Here is a 22,142-nt window from a genome sequence, read left to right on the forward strand (position 1 = left end):
CGTAACTCTCGGGGAAAAGAGAAATGGCATTGATGCAGGATAATTTGTCAGCAAGTTTTAAGATCCGCAGCCATTCCTCTTCTCTGTTTCTGTCTTCAGTTTTCATCATTGGCATTCTCCTAATCTCCCAAGATTGCCCTTCATTTCCCCCAAACAGCCGAATGCCCTTCTGCTCTGGAAACATTCTCTCTCTCTCTTTCTGAGTTCATATTTATTTTAAATATTTCAGCCAAATGATGAATAAGGGCCTGGAGAAGAAGTTGAACTTTCTCTCTGTCTCTCTTGCGAGATATGAAGTGATTTTTCATTTCGGCTTTGGGTCTTCGAAGGCCTTAAAAGCCCTGGCTCTTTATCATAAAGGCTGTACACAGAAGTGGAAGGGGGAATGATATGAGTATTTTATTTGGGGGGAGACCAATGGTCCTCATGAATGCAAGCTTTTTGCAGCGTCCACACATCCAAAACAACAGCGCATCTCCCAGATTTGCACTTTTCAGAGAAATTCTCATCAATTAAAAAAAGCCTGTTGCAAACAATTCTGTCATTAACAATGCAACTCATGCAAATTATTTTAATGTTTCTGTTGATTATGTGTTATGTTTTTATATTACCTTATTTTTGCAAACCACCCTTTGGCCATTTTTGGTCACTCCTTGAATTTGTCCAATTTGCCCATTCTTCTTTAAAGCCATCCAAGTTGGTGGCCTTCACTGCCTCCTGGGCGAGGGAGTTCCATAGTTTTACTATGTGATGCATGAAGAAGTGTTTTCTTTTTTCTGTCCTGAATCTTCCAAGGGTCACCATCACTGGATGTCTACAAGTTCTAGTGTTACAAGAGAGGGAGAAAAACTTTTCTGTATCTGCTTTCTCTGTGCCACGCACCATCATTTTACACATGTCTATCACGTCATGTCTGCTCACCTTTTCTCTAAACTAAAAAGTCCCAAACACTTCAACCTTTCCTCACAGGGCACTTGCCAGTGTGGTGTAGTGGTTAAGAGAGGTGGACTCATAATCTGGTGAACTGGGTTTGATTCCCCTCTCCTCCACATGCAGCTGCTGGGTGACCTTGGGCTAGTCACACTTCTCTGAAGTTTCTCATCCTCACTCACCTCACAGAGTGTTTGTTGTGGGGGAGGAAGGGAAAGGAGAATGTTAGCCGCTTTGAGACTCCTTTGGGTAGTGATAAAGCGGGATATCAGATCTTCTTCTTCTTCTTCTTCTTCTTCTTCTTCTCCTCCTCCTCCTCCTCCTCCTCCTCCTCCTCCTCCTCCTCCTCCTTCTTCTTCTTCTTCTTCCATGCCTTTGATCCCTTGAAATATCGCAGTGACCTGCTTGCAAATTAAGCTCCCATCTAGAAGTGCCCTGTGTTGCTGATTAACTCAGGTGAATGCTTGAGTGATGCATATCCAGTGATTAAATTATTGTTTTAGAAGATGACATTTTGCCAGCAGGGTGTGTAAGGCCTTGTATCAGCATCCTTGGTCTGCTGCTGGGTCTCAGTACCCATCCAGGATCTACTGTTGATGCCTGCTGCAACCTTGGGCAGCTCTGTGGGATGCCTAGGACACAGCCCTTCCCCTCCTAAGGAGCTATTGCAGGGGCCTAAAGAGTTTCCCATATGAAGTATGGAAAATAAATAAAAAATTATTGGAAAAGAAAACACCATGGTGGATTTCACCCATTGAGGTATTGACGGTTAAAAAATTAAATATGGAGGGAAGGTGGGCTACATATGAAGAGATTTTGATGGAAACCAAGCAAGGTCGAAAACTTAAGCCATGTGATCATATTGAAGGTTTATTTACAGGTTGGTTGCAATATCATCAAGTGAATGATATATTTAATGTAGATAAGAGGAAGGTTGGTTTTGAAAATAAAAAATCAAGATTCCAAATTGAGCTGTTGGAAGGCAGAAGTAAATTATTATCCAAGATGTACAATTTGTTGTTGGAATGGCTTACTAAAGATGAGGAAGTAGAAGAAGTTATGATAAAATGGGCACTAGATTTTGGGTATAGCATTGAGTTTGATTCAGGGATAAGATTGTGGGATGAAAATTTAAAATTTACAGCATGTATGGCATTAAAAGAAAATGTAATGAAGATGATGCACAGATGGTATTTGACACCAGTAAAGTTAGCTAAAATGTATAGAATGAGAGATAAAACATGCTGGAAATGTAAAGAATCAGACAGTAACTTTTATCATATGTGGTGGACCTGTGACAAAGTAAAAACATTCTGGGAATTGATCTATAATGAACTAAAAAAGATGTTTAGATACACCTTCCTCAAAAAACCAGAAGCATTTTTGCTAGGTTTGACGGGAGAGGAAATTACAAAGATAGATCAAAGATTATTTGTGTACGCCACAGTTGCAGTGAGAACTTTATTGGCCCAAAAGTGGAAGTTACAGGAGGTACCTACCATTGCTGAGTGGCAGGCGAAGATGATGGACTTTGCAGAACTGGCCAGACTGACTTGCAGGATTCGAGACCAGGACAATCAGAAATTCCAAAGGGACTTGAGTAAATTTATTGCATATTTGAATAACAACTGTAAAAACTTGAAGACACTAGCAGGATTGAAATAAATCCTAAAATGTGGACAAATAGGTTAAAGATGTAAATTGCACGATTGGATTAGAAATGGAAAACCTGCTGAAAGGGAAGTCATATGCTCAGCAGAGCAGAGAGGTTTTGTGTTTAATATTGTAATGTTGTAACATTGAAAATGTTGTTTAAGGAGGAAAATAATAAAAATATATTGAAAGGGGGGGAGAGTTTGGTCTAGGGAAATTGGGAGGGAGATTGGAGGAGATGTAACAGATCCATAAATAAAAGAGACTGGAACCTATATTGAGAAAGAAGGGAAGAGAAAGAACCACCCAGAGAGGATAGTAGAGCAGGGGTAGTCAGCGTGGTGCCCTCCAAATATTGTTGGAACACAAATTTCATTATCCCTGGCTATTGGCCAGATTGGCTGGGGCTGATGGGAATTGCAGCCCAGTAACATCTTGAGGGCACCTTAAGTAGGAGGTTGCACAGGGTTCTGCGCCACAGGAGGAACCAACAGCCAAAGGTCAGGATTCCCTTGTTAACCTTCCTGCCTTGCATGGAATGGCAGGGGAAAGAGCCAATGGGGATGTAAGGGTGGGGCCAGTGGATGGGGCTCCACTCTTTCCCCTATGCAGCCAGTCAAAAGAGGGGAAGAGGGGAGCACCATCCAGTAGGCCCGCCCCTACAACCCCATTGGATTTGCCCCCTGCCACTCATGTAAGGGGAAGAAGGTCATGTTATTCACATGAGGGAATATCGTCCAAGTAGGACTTTTGTCATGTCTTGCCACATTTCATCTCAGAGTTGGCTACTGTCCTAGACAAGGAGACAAGAGCAGATTATTTGCTGATTTAGACCATTTATCTTGCTGTTGGAGTTTGAAAGATTGCTTCCCTATGTGGAATTTGCATCCCTAGTTCTGGAAAGCAGACTTACAGATGGAGTTTATTTGTTTTACTTACTTATTTTTAGCTTTATAAAACTGCAGTTCTTCTCTGTAAGGTCGCTCAAGGTGCCCGGGAGTACAGCAATATAGAACAAATGCATTAAAAAGAAACTTTGCCGAGAAATGAAACACAGCCATAATAAAATCCACCTCATAATAATAGCACCAGCAGAAACCAGATGAAATCTGCCAGTATCCATTAACCTCCTCTAAATGTTAATTCCCAGTGGTCAGATATACAGGAAGTGGGTTATGAAAATAGGAAGAGCATTTGAGCATTTCAATATTGTTTTAGGTTTATGGTGGGACTCTTCTAATTCCTGGGCGCAAGACATTGAATTGGGCATGTTAAAAAGACAAGCCAGGAGCCAGCCCGGGGATGGCTGTTAAGATGGGTCCTTAGCTGGGACAAAGGGACTGTCTGTGCGCCAGAGGGCAAATGGGAAGGGGCCCTCTCTCAACTCAGACTTAGTTAGAAAAACAAAAACCTCTGGAGTAGAATTTTAGAGGTTTCCTGTCATGTGAGCTGGGGGGGAAACAGGGCAGTGTTCAAAATGCTGCCAGCTGCCGAGCATCAGAGAAGCATGTTGGATTTCTGATTGGATCCAATACTGTGGCTTTGAGAGGAACAAGACCTTTTTAGGCTGTCAGTGTGGTGAGTCCCTCCACAGTAGGCTCAGGTTGTATATACAGTGTTACCTTGGTTCTCGAACTCAATCTGTTCTGAAAGTCCATTCGACTTCCAAAACGTTAAAAAACCAAGCCGTGGCTTCTGATTTGCTATTTGGCCCTGGAAACAATGCCGACAGCCAAAATGGATGTTCAGCTTCCGAAAGACGTTTGCAAAACAGAACACTTACTTTCAGGTTTGCGGCATTCGGGAGCTGATTTGTTCGTCAACCAAACTGTACGGGAACTAAGGTTTCACTGTTTGAGTAAATAAACCATATAACCCAAGGGCACCGCAGTCTTTGCTGTGCCTAATTTCCAGGCCTGGGACCCATGGAATTGTGGAAGTTTGGGTGCCATGTAACAATATGTTTTTCTGTGGTTGAAATTTTATCTACATTTCCCTGGAAGTAAGCTCCATTGACCATAATGGAGCTTCCTTCCGAGTAAACATTAGGTCCAAAAAGAGGAAATACATCACCCAAAAAAGAAACTAATTAAAATCCCTTTGCTCTAGCGGGAGGAGGATTTAATTTGACTAAGCCTGCCTTTGTTAAGCTTAACCTCATAAGAATACTCCATGTCTCTAAGGCTCAGAGTGCTTTTATCATGTGCGGAGTGGCTTTCCCTCTCTACTGCCTAACATAGCTGTGCTCTCTTATCTAGACTGAGGAGAAATGGCTTCCATATTTCTGTTATTGGAAGCAATAGTATGAATAAAAGCTGTCCAGTCCAAAAATATGATTCAAAAGCTTTACCAACAGAACTTGTTTCAAAACAGACACTTAAAACAACAGTGTTACATCCAAATAGTTGCATAATGTTATGTTTTTATCCAAGCACAAGTACTGCATCTTAGAAATAGATGATAGTTTTATCTGGAACTGAAATCAAAGCTCTGTCTCTCTCACAGCCTCCATTAGAAGCCTGAGGCTGTGTTCCTGGAGAGAATCATTTGCACATCCTTTCTTCTCCAGTGCCTCAGAGAGAAAACAAAGACCAACTCACACAAAACGAAGATTCACAACTGAATATCCCACATGATATAAGCTAAATACGTCATGAGAGAGCAGCAGAGATACATTCTTGGTTAATTATAAACTTCTTAGGTACTCTGCTGCTCCTGCTTAGTTTCAATGGAATTTTCCAATGTTAAACCTTTAGCAATACACATACAGAGGTTTTTTCCCATTCCAATGCACAAATAAACAAGCATACGTAACATTCCAGACCAGAGTCATGCCTGGCTGGCAGGTTTGATGTTTCTTTGAAAATTAACCACTGCTTTAGAACCTACACAAAGTTGCTCCCCCCACCAAATAAATAAATAAATCCTCAGCATTCCTAATTGTCAGGGCTGACCCAAGACATTTTGCTGCAGGTGGAACTTTCCTTCCCCCTATACCTTGGTTTAAGAAAAGTGCATACCGTGGTACCTCGGTTTAAGAACTGTTCTGTTTACAAACAATTCGGTTTATGAACTCTGCAAAACCGGAAGTAGTGTCCTGGTTTGAGAACTTTGCCTCAGTCTAAGAACAGAATCCGAATGGTGAAAGGGCACCGGGAGCAAGAGGCCTCATTAGGGAAAACGTGCCTCAGTTTACGAACGGTTTTGGTTTAAGAACGGACTTCCGGAACAGATTAAGTTCATAAACCGAGGTACCACTGTAGTGTTCAAGGCCAGCCAAGTGACTGTCATTCAGCCCAGACATGGAGGTCCAGCTCCAAGACCCTTCTGGTGGTTCCCTTACAGTGAGAAGTGAGGTTTAAGCGAACCAAGCAGAGGGCCTTCTTGGTAGTGGCACCCACCCTGCGGAGCGCCCTCCCATCAGATGTCAAAGAGATAAGTAACTGTGCAACCTTTAGAAGACATCTGAAGGCAGCTTTTAATGTTTTATGATGTTTTTGTATCCGCTGGAGGCCTCCCAGAGTGGCTGGGACAGCCCAGTCAGATGGGCAGGGTACACATAATAAAATTATTATTACTATTACTATTATTATTATTATTATTATTATTATTATTATTATTATTAGTGCTGGACATGAGGCAGAAAATCCCACAAGTGCGTCTCCCCAACAGTAAAAATATAATAAACCATCATAATATAATATAACCATTTTCTGCCCTTTCGTAACACCCCAAATCAGTTGCTTGAGGCTGCAACCTCACCCTGTCAAATGGCAGGGCCGGCTCTGCTAATTGTCCGGCTGCTCTGCCAATGGAAGAAGGCATGAAAACCCTTTATAAAAAAAGAGTGCAACACACAAAAAAGGACAAAAAGAGGCAGCTGATCTGAATAAAATGTGCATATGTTCACTTAAATGTCTGTTAAAGTATATCCATGTTGGCAAAGTAGGAGAATCTAGAGAGAAGCCAGACCCTGGGAAGTCTCTTTTTTCCACTCTCAAGCAGGTTCTTGCAATCTTGTCTTTCCGCTTGCATTCTAAAGGGATGCTAATCTCCGCCAAGGTAAAAGGGGTGGCAGTGGACATCAGTCACACAGAAGCGCATGAGCTTTATCATTCTGAAATCTGTGGTTATTACACTAACTGCATAAACGCTGCAGCCAAATGGAGACTCATCAAAGATAAGGGAAACAAAACCTGCATAACAACGAAAGGCTGTCAAACATTCTTCTTCTTCTTGGGCAAGGACCAACTTGATTTCTGTGAGCAGCTCCCCAGAAAATGGTTCCTATGCAAAGTTTCTCCTTCTTCCCACTTATACCTGAAATAGCATTAGAAATGACAGGGAAACTTTGCTTCCCAGCTTGTATTGTTTTATATTATTTCGGGGGAGCGTGTTGTCTTAACACATTTAGGGATAGTGTTTTATTTCCTTGTTGGGCATATGGGTACATTGGTTTTAAATCCCTGAGGAACTCCTGATCCCAACCATGCAGAAAGAGACAGGCCTCCCGTGGATGAAGGATTTTAAAATGTGCTCCGTGATTGTACATATACTTAGAAAGATGGTGCTGTGAGTGGATGGGAAGCAGGGAGAAAGGGGAATGTCTAAGCATGTATGGGACAGGCATGTTCCACCATGCTCTCCCCCCTGGTATGGATGAAATACGGTGGATGTAAATGCAACTAAAATTGCTACATTACAAACGATGCTTTGTGCAGTGTGGACATGGCAGCACCCTCTCACAAAAGTGGAGAGAGAACAACAAGAAAGTCGTAGGAGTCTTCCATGCTGAAGTCATTCTCAAACCTGGTTAGAAACCCAATGCCGGATTTACGTATAAGCTAAACAAGCTATAGCTTAGGGCCCCACTCTCTTGGGGGCCCCAAAAAAAATTAAAGGAAAAAAGGGTTTGCGTTATTAAGTTTGTTATGAATAAAAATCATTTTAAGTTAGAGCTTAATAATTATTTCACTATTAATATACTCCTTCTTAACAATTACTTTGATAAAATACCTATTTTGTTATGTGCAAATGGCTTTAGATACCTATTAGGTCCATAAAGGTAAAGGTAAAAAGGTAAAGGACCCCTGGATGGTTAAGTCCAGTCAAAGGCAACTATGGGGTTGTGGCACTCATCTCACTTTCAGGCCAAGGGAGCCGGCGTTTGTCCACAGACAGCTTTCTGGGTCATGTGGCCAGCATGACCAAACCGCTTCTGGTGCAATGGGACACCGTGATGGAAGCCAGAGCACATGGAAACACTGTTTACCTTCCCGCCACAGTGGTACCTATTTATCTACTTGCACTAGAGTGCTTTCGAACTGCTAGGTTGGCAGGAGCTGGGACAGAGCAATGGGAGCTCACCCCGTCTTGGGGATTCAAACTGCCGACCTTCTGATCGCAAGCCCAAGAGGCTCAGTGGTTTAGACCACAGCGCCACCCGCATCCATAAATTAAGTCCATAAATTAGCATATAGCATATTCAACACAAAAAACAGCGACAATTTGTTGTTGTCAAAGGACAGCTAGACATATAAAGGGCCCCATTACCTTCAGTAGCTTAGGGCCTCATCAAACCTAAATCCAGCCCTGCAGAAACCTGATCATCTGATTTGTAAACTCTTCCCTTAAATCCCAGATGGTGGATTATATCACTACCAACTCGGGAATAAATATTTTTCAAGAAATTTACTGCAAGGACTTCAGTAGCAAACTGTCATAACAGATTAATAAATGAGCAATTTTACCTTCATCTGCAATTATGAGCAATTAGAGAAATTATCTAAGATGCTTAAGTGAGCCTTACCATTCTTATTTCTTGAATTCAATTGAATATAATTTTCAAACCTTTATTTAGGGTGAATCAGAATGATTAGAGTACTCAATCACATTTTCAGTCATAGTTTCCTGTAACTTCAAGGATTGATTTCTCCCATAGATCATTGCTCCTTTGTTCCTAATGGAATTCAACTTATCTGTGCTTTACTTTCTAAACGTTTTGAGTGATGCAAATAGTCCTGAAGGCAAGGTGTTCCTGCTGATTGTTATATTTTTGAATGCAGCATTCTTATGGTTCAGTCCTATACATGCCTATTGAATTCAGTGGGGCTCACTCCCAGGTAAGTGGGCATACATTTCCAAGGGTATAGGACACTCAGTGGGTATAGGATTGGTACTTGCATAAGATTGTGCTGTGAAAAACTGATCAAGTAGCAAGCTTGAATTAACAAAAGCAATGACCCTATCTGTACTTCACATTCTCATACCACTTAAACGGTCATGGCTTCCCCCCAAAGAATCCTGGGAACTGTAGTTTGCTAAGGGTGCCAATAATTGTTAGGAGACCCCTGTTCCCAGGGAACTCTGGGAATTGTAGCTCTGTGGAGGAAAACTCCAGGGAGGTGAAATGAGGGGTGATGTCTGTCACCCCTGCCTTTGTGACAGTAGCCCACGCAGGACAAAGATGAGGTAAGTTCAAATGGATCCTTATGACCATTCCGACGGACTGCAGGAGTGCTTCCTTTAGTTTTTGGGCTCCTCCAACTACAGCACATTCTGCGAAGATCTGGCTTTCCAATGCAGTTGTGAAATCACTCAACAAAAGTCATGTTAAGCATGTAATGTTTCTAACAGAGCAAGTGACCAGCTTCCATCCAGACTCTCCTGTTAACCTAAGAAAAGTGTGCCATCTCGTGGAGGACAAAGAGCCTCAGCCTTCTGATTTATTCTGTCGCATGCCTCATTTGATCTGCTTGCCCCCAGGTTAACATTTAATTATGTTGCGCAAAATGCATTGAGAATAATTGCAGGTTGCGGGTATCAGTCAACATTAAAATCCTTTCGAGGGAATTTATTTTTATAACCTTGCCTATTAGAAAAAAGTACAGAACTCAGCACAGAACTTGACAGCACTGACAGACCTCCTCTAAGCAGCGATAAAGTGTCAAAGTCACACTCCCTTTCCATGTGGATTTGAAGAATATATATTTGGGGATGTAATGCCTAAAGAACAAGGTTTTCAGTAGGATATTTATTTTTAAGAGCACAAAAAGCTGCCTTTCCCCCAGGCCAGATAGTTGGACTACCTAGCACAGCATACAGTGACTGGTGGATGTTGTCTGGGACAAGGAAAGGGCTGAACTATAGCTCCCCCCATCCACAACTACTGACCACGCTAAGTGAGATGGGTGGGAGTTGGAGTGCAACAACATCTGAGGGTTCTCCATCCCTGATCTAGGGCTTTAATCTTCTCTAGCCCTTTCTAGTCTCAGGCCACACCTGGAATCCTGTGTCCAGTTCTGGGCTCCACAATTTAAGAAGGATATACAAGCTGGAACGTGCGTGGAGGAGGGCAACCAAGGCCTACTAGTAACAGTTGAGGGAGTTGGGCATCTTCAGCCTGGATAAGAGGAGACTGAGAGGAGATACGATGATAGCCATCTTCAAATATCAGATGGAAGGTGGTAGCAGATGATGGGAATGACCTGTGCCTTAGACCAGCCTAGGTAGACAAATAATCTGACTTTGTGTATGCTGTGTTCCTATGAAATAGGATTAGGTCTTCACCTGGTATGCCCTAAATGTCACTGTCACCTACCCACTGGTAATACTCAGCTATAAAACTCAGAATGTCTCAAGCTCCAGGGTTTGAACTACAGTGAATTTTGACCTGATGACCTGAGGGATTTTAGGCTGGGGACAAAACTGTGCGCCTTTACCTGCAGCTCTGGCAAAAGGAGAGAATTGTGTGGAAACCAGGCAATGGAGAAGGGGATTGTTGTTTTGGTTTGGTTTGGTTTGGTTTGTGAATGTATTTTGTGTTTATATCTCGTATTTTTATGTTGTAAACTGCTCTGAGATCTATGAGATGAGGGATGGTATACAAAATTAACTAATAATAATAATACAGTGGTACCTTGGGTTACAGACGCTTCAGGTTACAGACACTTCAGGTTACAAACTCTGCTAACCCAGAAATAGTACCTTGGGTTAAGAACTTCGCTTCAGGATGAGAACAGAAATTGTGTGGCGGCAGCGCAGCAGCAGCAGGAGGCCCCATTAGATAAAGTGGTACCTCAGGTTAAGAACAGTTTCAGGTTAAGAACCGACCTCCAGAACAAATTAAGTACTTAACCTGAGGTACTACTGTAATACTGCACAGCAAAGTGAAGGTAAGAAGATGAATTGGGAATGTTTGGTGTGTGAGGATTTTTATTTTTATTTTACTTGCAAATGTATGATCAGGAGTTGATCTTGGTGTGAGAAAAAAAGGAGGCAGCCTTGTTTTCATTCCCATCAGTTCTCACCAGCCAGCGCCACTGTAGGAGGCATTCCTCAGAGCACAGCACTGATAATGATGTGCCTTTTCCTGACTATGAGCTATTGTGTACTGTGCGGAAAGGGAGATCGGCAGAGATTGTTTTCTGCAGTAGGTTTCCTGAGGACAAAAAGAGACACTGTTCCAATTTCTCTCTCCCAAGCCTTCAGCTTGGGAGGGTTAGGTTTAGAATTTGGAACTTTTTAACAGCTGGAGAAGTTGGGGTGAGACTTCAGTTTTCAACTTGGAAAAACCTTAAACCTTTCAATTTATGCTTTCCAAGTACTTAGGCTGTATACACACTAGTGGTTAACCTGACATTCCCACTGCTGGTTTTCGAGTCGATGTAAACAGATGTTAGCCAAGATCCACACGTATCTCAAAGTTTCTGCATTCTGACGTGGTTCCTCCCCAAAATAGGTTCATTCTGATTTGAAAACTGTCTGCTTCATCAGTGTGTGGTGAATCCCAGGTGTGTACAAAGGAAATGTTTGCTCCTAAATCTCTGGCATCAGCAGGGTGTGTGTAATCCCATGTCCTACCTTCCTACCTGCACTTTGGGATGATTTCACTTCCTGCGCTCTGTTCACCTGCACTCCCCCCCATCCTTGCTGTGAGAGCACCAAAGGACATATAGTCATTCCTTGGTGACACATGCGGTATGACTGTTTCGATCCTTATTTTCTCCCCCCCCCCCCCAAGATCAGAAGCATGAAGTCTTAAGAGGGATGGGCTTAGACTGAAGTGAGACTGAGCAACAGGAGGAGCTCCCCACTCACACTTCATAAACACAAGATGAGCCTGGTGGGTTCTCACAGGGGCAGCCAGATGCCCCTAGTAAACCCACAAGCAGGATTCGAGCACAAGAGCACTCTCCCCTCTTCTGGTTTCCAGCAACTGGTATTCAGAAGCATCTCAGCCTCCAACTGTTGAGGCAGAGGATAGCCATCATAGCTAATGACCACCAATAGTCCTCTCCTCCATGAAATTGTCTTCGCCTCTTTTGAAGCCATCTAGGTTGATGGCCATCAATGCCTCCTGCATGAGGAAATTTCATCATTTAACTATGCACTGTGTGAAGAAGACAAGGCTAGCATCACAAGAGCACAAGGCAAGGATCTGTGGGGTGTCAAATGATGATGATGATGATGATGCGAGCAGAGTGGTGCAGCGGAAGCGTGCTGGGCCCATAACCCTGTTGTTGGGATACTGCTGGGAAGAGGGGGCATCAGGCAGGCATCAGGCAGGCCGCCAGCTGGCTCCAGCCACCGGCCGGCAGCCAGTCTCCCTTGGAGCAGCATCAAACAGCGACATGAGCCTCAGATACATTTAGAGACCCGTGCACACTCTATCATCAGAGTGTGTAAATCATGACACAGCAGATGAGGCGGACAGAGAGAGGTGCAAGCATAATGTACAGCATTTTATTCAGCATAGTTCAGGAACGAAGGAAAACATGTCTGCTTTCCTTCGTCTCCAGCAAAAAACAGCAGTATAGCAAAAGCAACATACAACGGAAGTTCCCAGCAGACTGTGCTGGAGTAAACAGGAATGTGATACACAACAGTCATGCCTGACCCTTTTAAGGTGGAATGGAACTATATCCTAACATGGGGAACCAGGTTTCTTATTCCTAGACTTGATCAAATATATATTAGTGGGTACCACAAACCAAAGGCATTGCTACCTGTCCACCAGGTGATGTACATCCTTTGCCCTTACAAAATGTGGTTCTTTTTTGGGGGGGTGTTATTGGGTTGGTGTTTTTTATTTTGATTATATATTTTGTGGTTTTATATTTTGAAATCATTTTTATTTGATTTTACAAATGTAAATTAATTACAATACCAAATACATATCTATAAAATGAGATTTCTCAGAATCTCGAGACTTCACCCCATCCCCTCCATGGGTCCTATTGTCAACATTTCCAACTGCATGTTATTTCATAGTCTACGTTTTACATCTAACTATATTGACCATAGCGTTTGTTACATTACAAGTGAAATTAAAATCCTGCTAATGTTTTCATCTGTTTACAGTGGTCTCTTAAACAAATTATAATGGTTTTATATCTTGATTTTGTTCTGTGAACTGCCCTGAGACCTCCGGGTATAGGGCAGTATATAAAATCTAACAGCAGCAGCAGCAACAACAACAGGTAAAGGTACCCCTGCCGGTACGGGCCAGTCTTGACAGACTCTAGGGTTGTGCGCCCATCTCACTCAAGAGACCGGGGGCCAGCGCTGTCCGCAGACACTTCCGGGTCACGTGGCCAGCGTGACGAAGCTGCTCTGGCGAGCCAGAGCCGCACACGGAAACGCCGTTTACCTTCCCGCTAGTAAGCGGTCCCTATTTATCTACTTGCACCCGGGAGTGCTTTCGAACTGCTAGGTTGGCAGGCGCTGGGACCGAACAACGGGAGCGCACCCCGCCGCAGGGATTCGAACCGCCAACCTTTCGATCGGCAAGCTCTAGGCGCTGAGGCTTTTACCCACAGCACCACCCGCGTCCCAGTTGCAGCAACAACAACTATACCTTTAAAATACATTCCAATCTTATTCTCTTTGCCAAAGAATTCTGGACCCTATAGTTTACTCCTCAATGTTACAATTCCAGCAACCCTAAACAAACTGTACTGCCCAGAATTCTTTGAGGGAAAGACTGTGCTCCAAAGGTACAGTGCACACACAGCCCCATACTACTGGTGCCAGCATACCTTCCTTTACCTATTTGTTGTGGATCAAAACAGAAATCCTGCTTACAGCATGAGTGGGCAAAAGGCAACTGGCAAAATCAGCACCAGATGCCACATCTCTCTGCTTTACAGCTTTGCAAGGGACAAGCATCATATCTAGAACGGCAGCCAAGAATCCAAAACACTGTCTACACAGACGAGCAGAAAAATAAACCCTTTGACACTTGCTTCAACATCTCACAATGTCTTCTGGATCTTTGTCTTGGCCATCAGCAATAACTGGAATGTTCCAAACATTGCCTTTGTCCTGGTCTTCGTAGCTAGCAAAACACTATCTTGTTTTGAATACCTGCTGAACTTAAGTCTAGAGCGTACGCCAGCAGCCTGAATCTTTTTTTATCAAGGTGTTAATTCGAAACAGCTCCCAAATCTGTAACAGCCACTCAGAGGAATGGTGGCCAAGGGATCAAGGCGTAACCCCTCAACAAGCTTGAAAAATCATCCCCTAGAATGTTAGGCTAGAAGCTGTTTCTCTGCTTCTGAGGTGATAAGTTCTGCACTGTGAGTCATTTTCACATGGGTGCATGAGGGGCTGGTGCCACATTTGATGCCAATAGTGCATCCTGCATGATGCCATAGCGCTTCACCAGATGCACTCCATACATTCACAACAAACCCTCCATCTCTTTGCTCTCTCTGGCTAGATTCCCCAACTTTCCCAGCCTTCCAAACCCCTTAGCAACAGTTGCCGTGCGCGCCCAAAACTGCCTCACCCGTGACAACTTAACATTTGCTAATCTCCTGCTTTCCTCAGGCTAAACTAGCCTCATGAAATATGTGAAATCCAAAACAGAAACATTAAACAAACATCTCATCGCAAACTCGCATGGATAAACATAGATCATCTGCCACACTTGAATTTCCCACAATGCCCCAGAGCAATGCTAAGACAGGAGGAGGACTGTGAATTTTAAAAAGATGGGTAGATCCAGCTGCTTGGTGTTGCTTGGAGTCCCTGAGCAGGAAAATAAAATAAATATAGGGGGAACAGGGGACAGACACCAGCAGTGGGGGCAGGCTTGTAGCCCTTGGCAGTTGCCTAAGGATTGCAAATGTCGAATCAGTGTCTGATATAATAAAGCCACATGGTTGTCATCTTTTGGAAGCGTGGCAGGGCTCCTATGCCTCTTGATAAATTAGTAACTGCATCACAGGAAGCAGTTTTAACAGGCCCAGATTTTCCCAGTATGACAATGCAGTGATGAGGACAAGCCGCATCTTTTAAATTTCTGAATGCCACCCCACTAGTAGAGTCACAGGTTTACTGTCACAGAAACATACACACACTGATCTCCATATAGAAGAGCTGTAACTGTTCCCTGACTATTTGAATCAGCTATAGAGTCAGCAAGGTATCTTTTTACATTTTTATTTTATGCTTCCACTCATAAAACAAGCAAAACATATCAAGAAGACTGAAGACTCTTATCCAAATGGGGAGAAGCCTTTCTTTGTAAAATGTAGTGACATTTCAGGGGGTGGATGGGAACAGGGCAAGCATTCCTCACCAGCCAAGCAATCCTTAAAACGTCACATCTTACTTGCCAATGTGGTGAACTAAATTTAAGCTTGGGTGAATGTTGAGAAACTGAGATTCATACCTCTCTCCTTCTGGATAGCTATGCATAGGACTGCACTCAAACAGAGCAATTCTAAGAAGGATCAGGAACTACTGCCACATCTAAAAGCCTGCCAGATCATTCTGGCTGGGGCAAAAACTGTGGTTAGTCTTGCCAAATTGTCCATCTTGCCAAGTTCTCTGTGGGCACAGCAGGGGCGTCTTCAGTTGTAGACAGTCCCACCCCCCACCCCCCAATGACAGACGAGTCCTTCTATCATATCCTTACCCCCCTCCGTCAGGCAACATCAGAGCATCAGGATTACTCTCCAGAACACATTTTTGCAATATCATCTTGAATTTACCAACGAGCAAGCCTTATTGCAACCTGAGATGCTGCTCCAGCTTTCCTTACCTGTTTCATTTATGAAAGGAAGAGCCCACCCCAGGTAACCCTTTGAATATTGCGAAGAAACTAGAAAACCGCTACTCCTTCCATACGACAAAAATGAATAAGGTATGCTATAAATTAACTAATCAGCCCATCGGTAAATAAGCAGATTTATCTAAACTCATTAAAAAAGCTATAAAGAAAATGTTTGATCAGACAGAACAAAAATGATTAGCTTGCTCTTGGATTTGGTGCCGTTGAATTAATTTTACATGAATAATGATAAAAGAAAATAGAAGTTCAAATTGATTTTTGAGATTATGCCAAGAGTGTCAGACTACTGAACTTTTTAAAATATGTGAATTACTTTCAAAACGAGTACCAAAGCTACTCAGATCATACCAAATTATTTAATGCATTCAAGAAGTGGGCACACAATTGGCATGTTCTCTCATCTGGGTTTCATTATCACAAGGCGAAAGCTACTGTTTTCTACTCTGGAGAAAATTAGTTACGCCTTTCCTATGGCATTAACACAATCCCGTTATGTTCTAGTGAGCTTCAGCCATCTTCTATCATCACAAATGTTTCATTATATAGAAGAATGAAATGTTCATTCTTTATTCTTTATTCTTTATTTTTAAATATATTTTTATTGGGTTGTACATAACAAATTTGAATTCAAACATTACACATCAACATAATCATTTAGGATTCCCTGAGTCCTTTGATTCCCCTCCGCCCTTCCATGGTTTTCATTATCAATCTTTTTTTCCAACTGCCTCCCTTATTTCCTCTATTTTTTTAAACAAATAACCCATTTTTACCATTAGTTCTTTGTATATTACAAGCATTACTCAAATCCTGCCAAAGTTTTTAGTCGTTTACAGTGTTCTCTTAAGTATATTGTAAATTTGTCCCATTCCATCTTAAAGTTCTTGTCTTCCTGGTTTCTGATTTTCCCAGTCAATTTCACCATTTCGGCATGGTCCATCATCTTCATCAGCCATTCGTCTCTGGTCAGAACTTTATCTTCTTTCCATCTCTGGGCCACTAGTATTTGCGCTGCTGTTGTTGTGTACAAAAATAGTCATTTCTGCTCCTTCAGAATCTCTGCAGCTAAAATACCTAGTAGAAAAGCCTCTGGTTTTTCCCCAACCCCCTTTTTCCAACTCATTGTAAATCATTTCCCACAATGCGTTTGTTATCTTGCACGTCCACCACATGTGCTGGAACGTAAAGTTCATTCTTTATAAGCCCTATTCAATCATTCCCTCTCATGCAATTCAAATTGTCAGGGGGAGGGGGTGTCAAACTTTGGTCCTGCCCCTCCATTGTGTTCTCAGAGGCCTGTCTCTGCAGGTCTCCATGTATTCAAGCTGAACTTCTGCAATGGGGATGCTCTACTTGTGTTTGATCTCTGAATAGCTCAGAATCCTACATGGGTTCTTAACTCTGATTCTAGAACCCTGAATTATCAGGCTGGTGTGAGGGTGACCCAATTAGAAAGAGGACTAAGGACTGCGAAGATTTGAGTTTGGCTCATAGTAGCTCATTATTTTCTGAATTGAAGGGCATTTATTATTTCTTCCCCAATTCCAGATTTTGACACTTTCACTAATTATTACCACACATGCATTCATTAGGCAGCACCTTTTTGCTTTATTATCTTGGGAATCAGTTTTGGCACTATTCAGAATTATGAGAAAGTCATAGACCAACTTGCTCCTTCACAAGTTCAAGCTTAATTTTTACAGATGTTCCTACTTTTAAATAGATACACGTTAGGAGACTTGGGGACCTATTTATCAGCTGCTCTTATCTTCTTTGGTGTGACTTAACAAGCTTCTAAGTAGTTAAAGGATTGTGACCATATGCTGGTTTGCGACAGAAGTTTGCAAAGCTCATATTTCTTGTTTCTCTTACCATCAAAATATGCGTTAACATCTGGAGATTATGGTATTGTGGCAGACGGGATAAATACTGTAACACAAAAAATGCATGTGAATAGCTGATTTTGTATTTCTCAATTAAGGCTGCGTTTTAAACTCTTAGCAACACTTTTTGTATAAATGTTTTAGATTATAATAAAGTTTTGCCTTTCCTGGTGCAGTGATATCTTCTGCTCACTGTAGATTACAATTTTGTCTTGTTTATGTGCTGGCACTAAAATAACTGCAGCTGGTGTGATGCTGATATGCTAACAGCTACCCAAGACAACAGCGATTCCCATAACTTCTGGCTTAAATATTTCAGCTGTTATTTTTCCCAGTTCCAAGAAGTGCAAACTTTAATCGATAATAAACTAATAACAGATCAATCTATTAATAGATTAAGAAGTGACATGGTAGAAATGTATAGAATTCTGCATGCTGTGGAGAAGGTGGATACAGAAAAGTTTTTCTCCCTCATAACACTAGGGACTCAGCTATACATCTGCAAATATAACGTTTTGAGTGTGTTTTAAGCGCATAACGCAAATGTAACACTAGATGGCGATGGTAAGCTAATGGGAAATTCCATATATATTTTAAAGCATTGGGGTTTGTTTAAAAAAAAATCATTTTCACAGCGATTTTTAAAAATGTCTAGATTCAGACTTCCCAGTAGTGATGTATGGAAGTGAAAGCTGGACCATAAAGAAGGCTGATCGCCAAAGAATTGATGTGTTTGAATTATGGTGCTGGAGGAGACTCTTGAGAGAGCCATGGACTGCAAGAAGATCAAACTGATCCATTCTTAAGGAAATCAGCCCTGAGTGCTCACTGGAAGGACAGATCGTGAAGCTGAGGCTCCAATACTTTGGCCACCTCATGAGAAGAGAAGACTCCCTGGAAAAGACCCTGATGTTGGGAAAGATGGAGGGCACAAGGAGAAGGGGATGACAGAGGATGAGATGGTTGGACAGTGTTTTCGAAGCTACCAGCTTGAGTTTGACCAAACTGCGGGAGGCAGTGGAAGACAGAAGTACCTGGCGTGCTCTGGTCCATGGGGTCATGAAGAGTCGGACACAACTAAACGACTAAACAACAACAGATTCAGCCTAAAACTTGTGGACATGCAATGAAGCTGAATGTTGGAAGATTTGGGACAGACAAAAGAAAGTCCTTCTTCACACAGCGCATAGCTAAACCACCAACTTAGATGGCTTTAAAGGGGAATTAGACAGATTCATGGAGGGTGAGGCTAAGAATGGCTACTATGCCATCCACAGTCAGAGGCAGTAAACCTCTGAATAGCTGGGAATCAAAAGTAAGAAGTGTAGTAGCTGGTAAGATGTTGCCAGTGTAGCACCATTGCTCTCCCAGCTTCCCAACATAATAGGTCACTAGCGCTTGTCAAGAGAGAGGGGAAGGGTGAGGCCCAGTGTGGTTCATGGCAATGGGAGCACATATATACATACATCATTTTATTTGCACGTCACCTTTCCATAGTTCAAACTATGCTCAAGGCAGCTCACACCATGAAAACAGTTCATAATTGCAACAGAGCAAAGGAAGTCATAAACAAAAAGTGAAACATCAAAAAACCACAACCAAATTGAAGAATCTCCACATGCCATATTTTCCCATGTATAAGACAACCTTTCTTCTCCTGAAACTTTTTAGTAATAAATTGGGGGTCGTCTTATACACAGGTTAATATGGTAAGTAACTGAGGCCTGCAGCCATGGTGGGAGCAGGGAACATGGCGAGAAGGCTGCTTGCTTGCTCTTCTGGGCTTAGGAAGAGTAATTTTGGGCTCCCCAGAATAGGGGTCGTCTTATACATGGGGTCATGTTATACACGGAAAAATACGGTAATTTGTAAGATCTAAAATAAAGATACAAAAAAATAGTATCAATAACAGCAACTCTCCCTCAACAACACCCCCAATCCAATCCAAAAGCATTGGATTGACTATGCCATCACATGCCACACCAGATCAAGCCCTCTGTGCCTCACTCCTCTCTCCCAGTAAGCCCCAGTTGGGAAACTGGGAGAGCAACATTGCCCTACCTGTGCTGCCTCACTGGTTGCTATCACACTCAGGTCCTGCTTGTAAGCTTCCCACAGGTGTCTGGTTGGCCACTGTGAGAACAAGATGATTGACTAGATGGGTCATTGGCTCTTATTACATTCTTAAGTAAGTAAGAGATCCAATGTGGGCCTCCAGGCCTGTTTATCTGGCCCTTGAGCCTCTTTCCAGGCCCAAACCACATCCCTCACCAGTTCTGCTTTGCACCCTCCTTGAATGCTTTTGCATGGCTGGAATGCAAACCCTCCAAGTGCCCCTATTGTCCAGGGACAGATTTACAGAAGTCATACCAGTTTCTAATTTGATCCCAGAATGTCCCGCTTTTCCTTAGGACGTCCCTATTTTCATCAGAGGGTATGGAGTTATGTGATCCCCGAGCCAAGGAGATAAGTAACTATACAACTTTTAGAAGACATCTGAAGGCAGCCCTGTATAGGGAAGTATCTTTTTTTAATGTTTAATGTTTTATTATGTTTTTATATATGTTGGAAGCCACCTAGATTGGCTGAGGCAAACCAGTCAGGTGGGTGGGATATAAATACAGTGGTACCTTGGTTGTCGAACTTAATCCATGCTGGGAATCCATCTGATTCCTGGAACCATTCAAAAACCAAGGCGCGGATTCTGATTGGCTGCAGGAGTTTCCTGCACTCAGTCGGAAGCCACAGAAACAGCATCGGACATTTGGCTTCCAAAGAACGTTCAGAAACCAGAACACTTACTTTAGGGTTTTTGGCGTTCAGGAGTCAAAACGTATGAGTACCAAGGCATTCAAGAACCAAGGCACGACTGTAACAACATTATTATATTATGTAATAGGACGTTCCTATTTTCATTGGAGAAATGTTGGAGGGTATCAGAATGTGCTTACCTGGATGAGGCAGGTATGTGAGCATGTGTAGAAACTAGCCTCTCTCACAGAAGGTTGCCCAGTAAGGAATGCAGACCTTGAGCTGAAGAAAGCTCCCCAACCTACCCCGAAGGCTGGCAGTACTTCTGAATGTCTCGCGTCCCTAAAAGAGCTACTCTGAAATAAGCATTATGACAAGAGAAGCCTAAGTGGCATTTGAATCTTTCTTCACTGCGCAGCGATTCCTTTCGCCGCTTTCTATTATCTAGATAAAGCCGCACTTTAAATGAAATATGGGAATGACGAGACTGTGGAATGCGGATGGGACTTACCAGAGAGATTTGGAAGAAGAAAAAGGAAAAGGCTCCGTTCAGAATCTCAGTCTTTCTGCCATATCAAAGAGCAAAGCAGCAGGCCAGAGGGGGACTCTGCAGCTTCCATTTAAAACACAAGAAGTAAAAGAGCGCTTGAGGGGACACGGCGCTACCATAATATAAATAGCTTTGGCTGCCAGAAGCAAACAGATTGTGGCATATTTGCCATGCTCTCCCTTGTGTTTCTTTGAAACTTGCCACGATGTTCATTTCAAAGAGTCTGCCGGTTGCTAAAATAAATCCAACAGCCATTTTGTTGGGGGATAGGGTAAACATAAATGTAGAGAGGGTAGGGGAGAAGCAGTATTGATTTGTACAAAATTCGTGCATCTTATCTGCTTCTACGAGGCTTCATTTTAGAAACCGTAAGCTGGTCTCAGGTTATGGCTTGAAGGAACATAGGGCCATCACCTTGCTGAAGCTAAGCGGGTCTGGTCAGTGGCTGGCTGACCACAAAGGGAACTGCCTGCTTGCCACATGGGGTTCCATGGCAGATGGAAGGTAGGATATAAGTGCAACAAACAAACAAACAAACAAACAAACAAACAAACAAACCAAATAGCTCCCTACCATCATATCGACATCTGGTACCAGCTAGACCAAATGGGAACATCTTCTGGAGCTTCTGAGAAATGCTCAGAATCCAATGATTCATGAGACTCTGTAGGGATATTCACACGTTGTAAAACAGTCATGGCGATTGCTCTCTTAAATGCTCTGGTGGTGCCAATGGCACACAGATGGTACAGCCACAGCAGTATTGTCTCTTAATCATAATGGTTTCAACGGACTGTGAGGGAGTATGTTATATCTAGAGCTGCCAACCCATTTAAGGCCCAGTCCTACATGGGTCAAGATAATAGTTAATTATTCCTAATGCTAGGGTCCCAAGGGCCCAACTGTCCCCCTCACCCCAGTCATGGTCTGCCTTCTCTCATACTGACTGAGGCTCAGGTATGCTGCACGGCCAATGTAGAAAGATAGCTGAGGGACCATAGCTCTGTGGTCAAACACCTGCTTTCATGTAGAAGGTCCCAGGTTCAAGCCCTGTCATTACCAGTTAAAAAGGACTGGGTAGTGGGAAAGACCTCTGCTGACTTCCCTTCATTGAGAGATGTAACTAGAGATGCATGCTATTCAGGCCTCAGCTTGGCAACTTTACAAGGAGGCCTGCATGGACGTAAGAGGATTGTTCTCAGTTAGCTTTGACTTTGATAAGGTATTGATCAAAATATGCAAGCAGCCCAGCCCCTGGTCAAAAGAGCATAAAACCCTATTTGGTCTTAGATCA

Source organism: Podarcis raffonei, chromosome 10, assembly GCF_027172205.1.
Source record: "Podarcis raffonei isolate rPodRaf1 chromosome 10, rPodRaf1.pri, whole genome shotgun sequence".
NCBI lineage: Eukaryota > Metazoa > Chordata > Lepidosauria > Squamata > Lacertidae > Podarcis > Podarcis raffonei.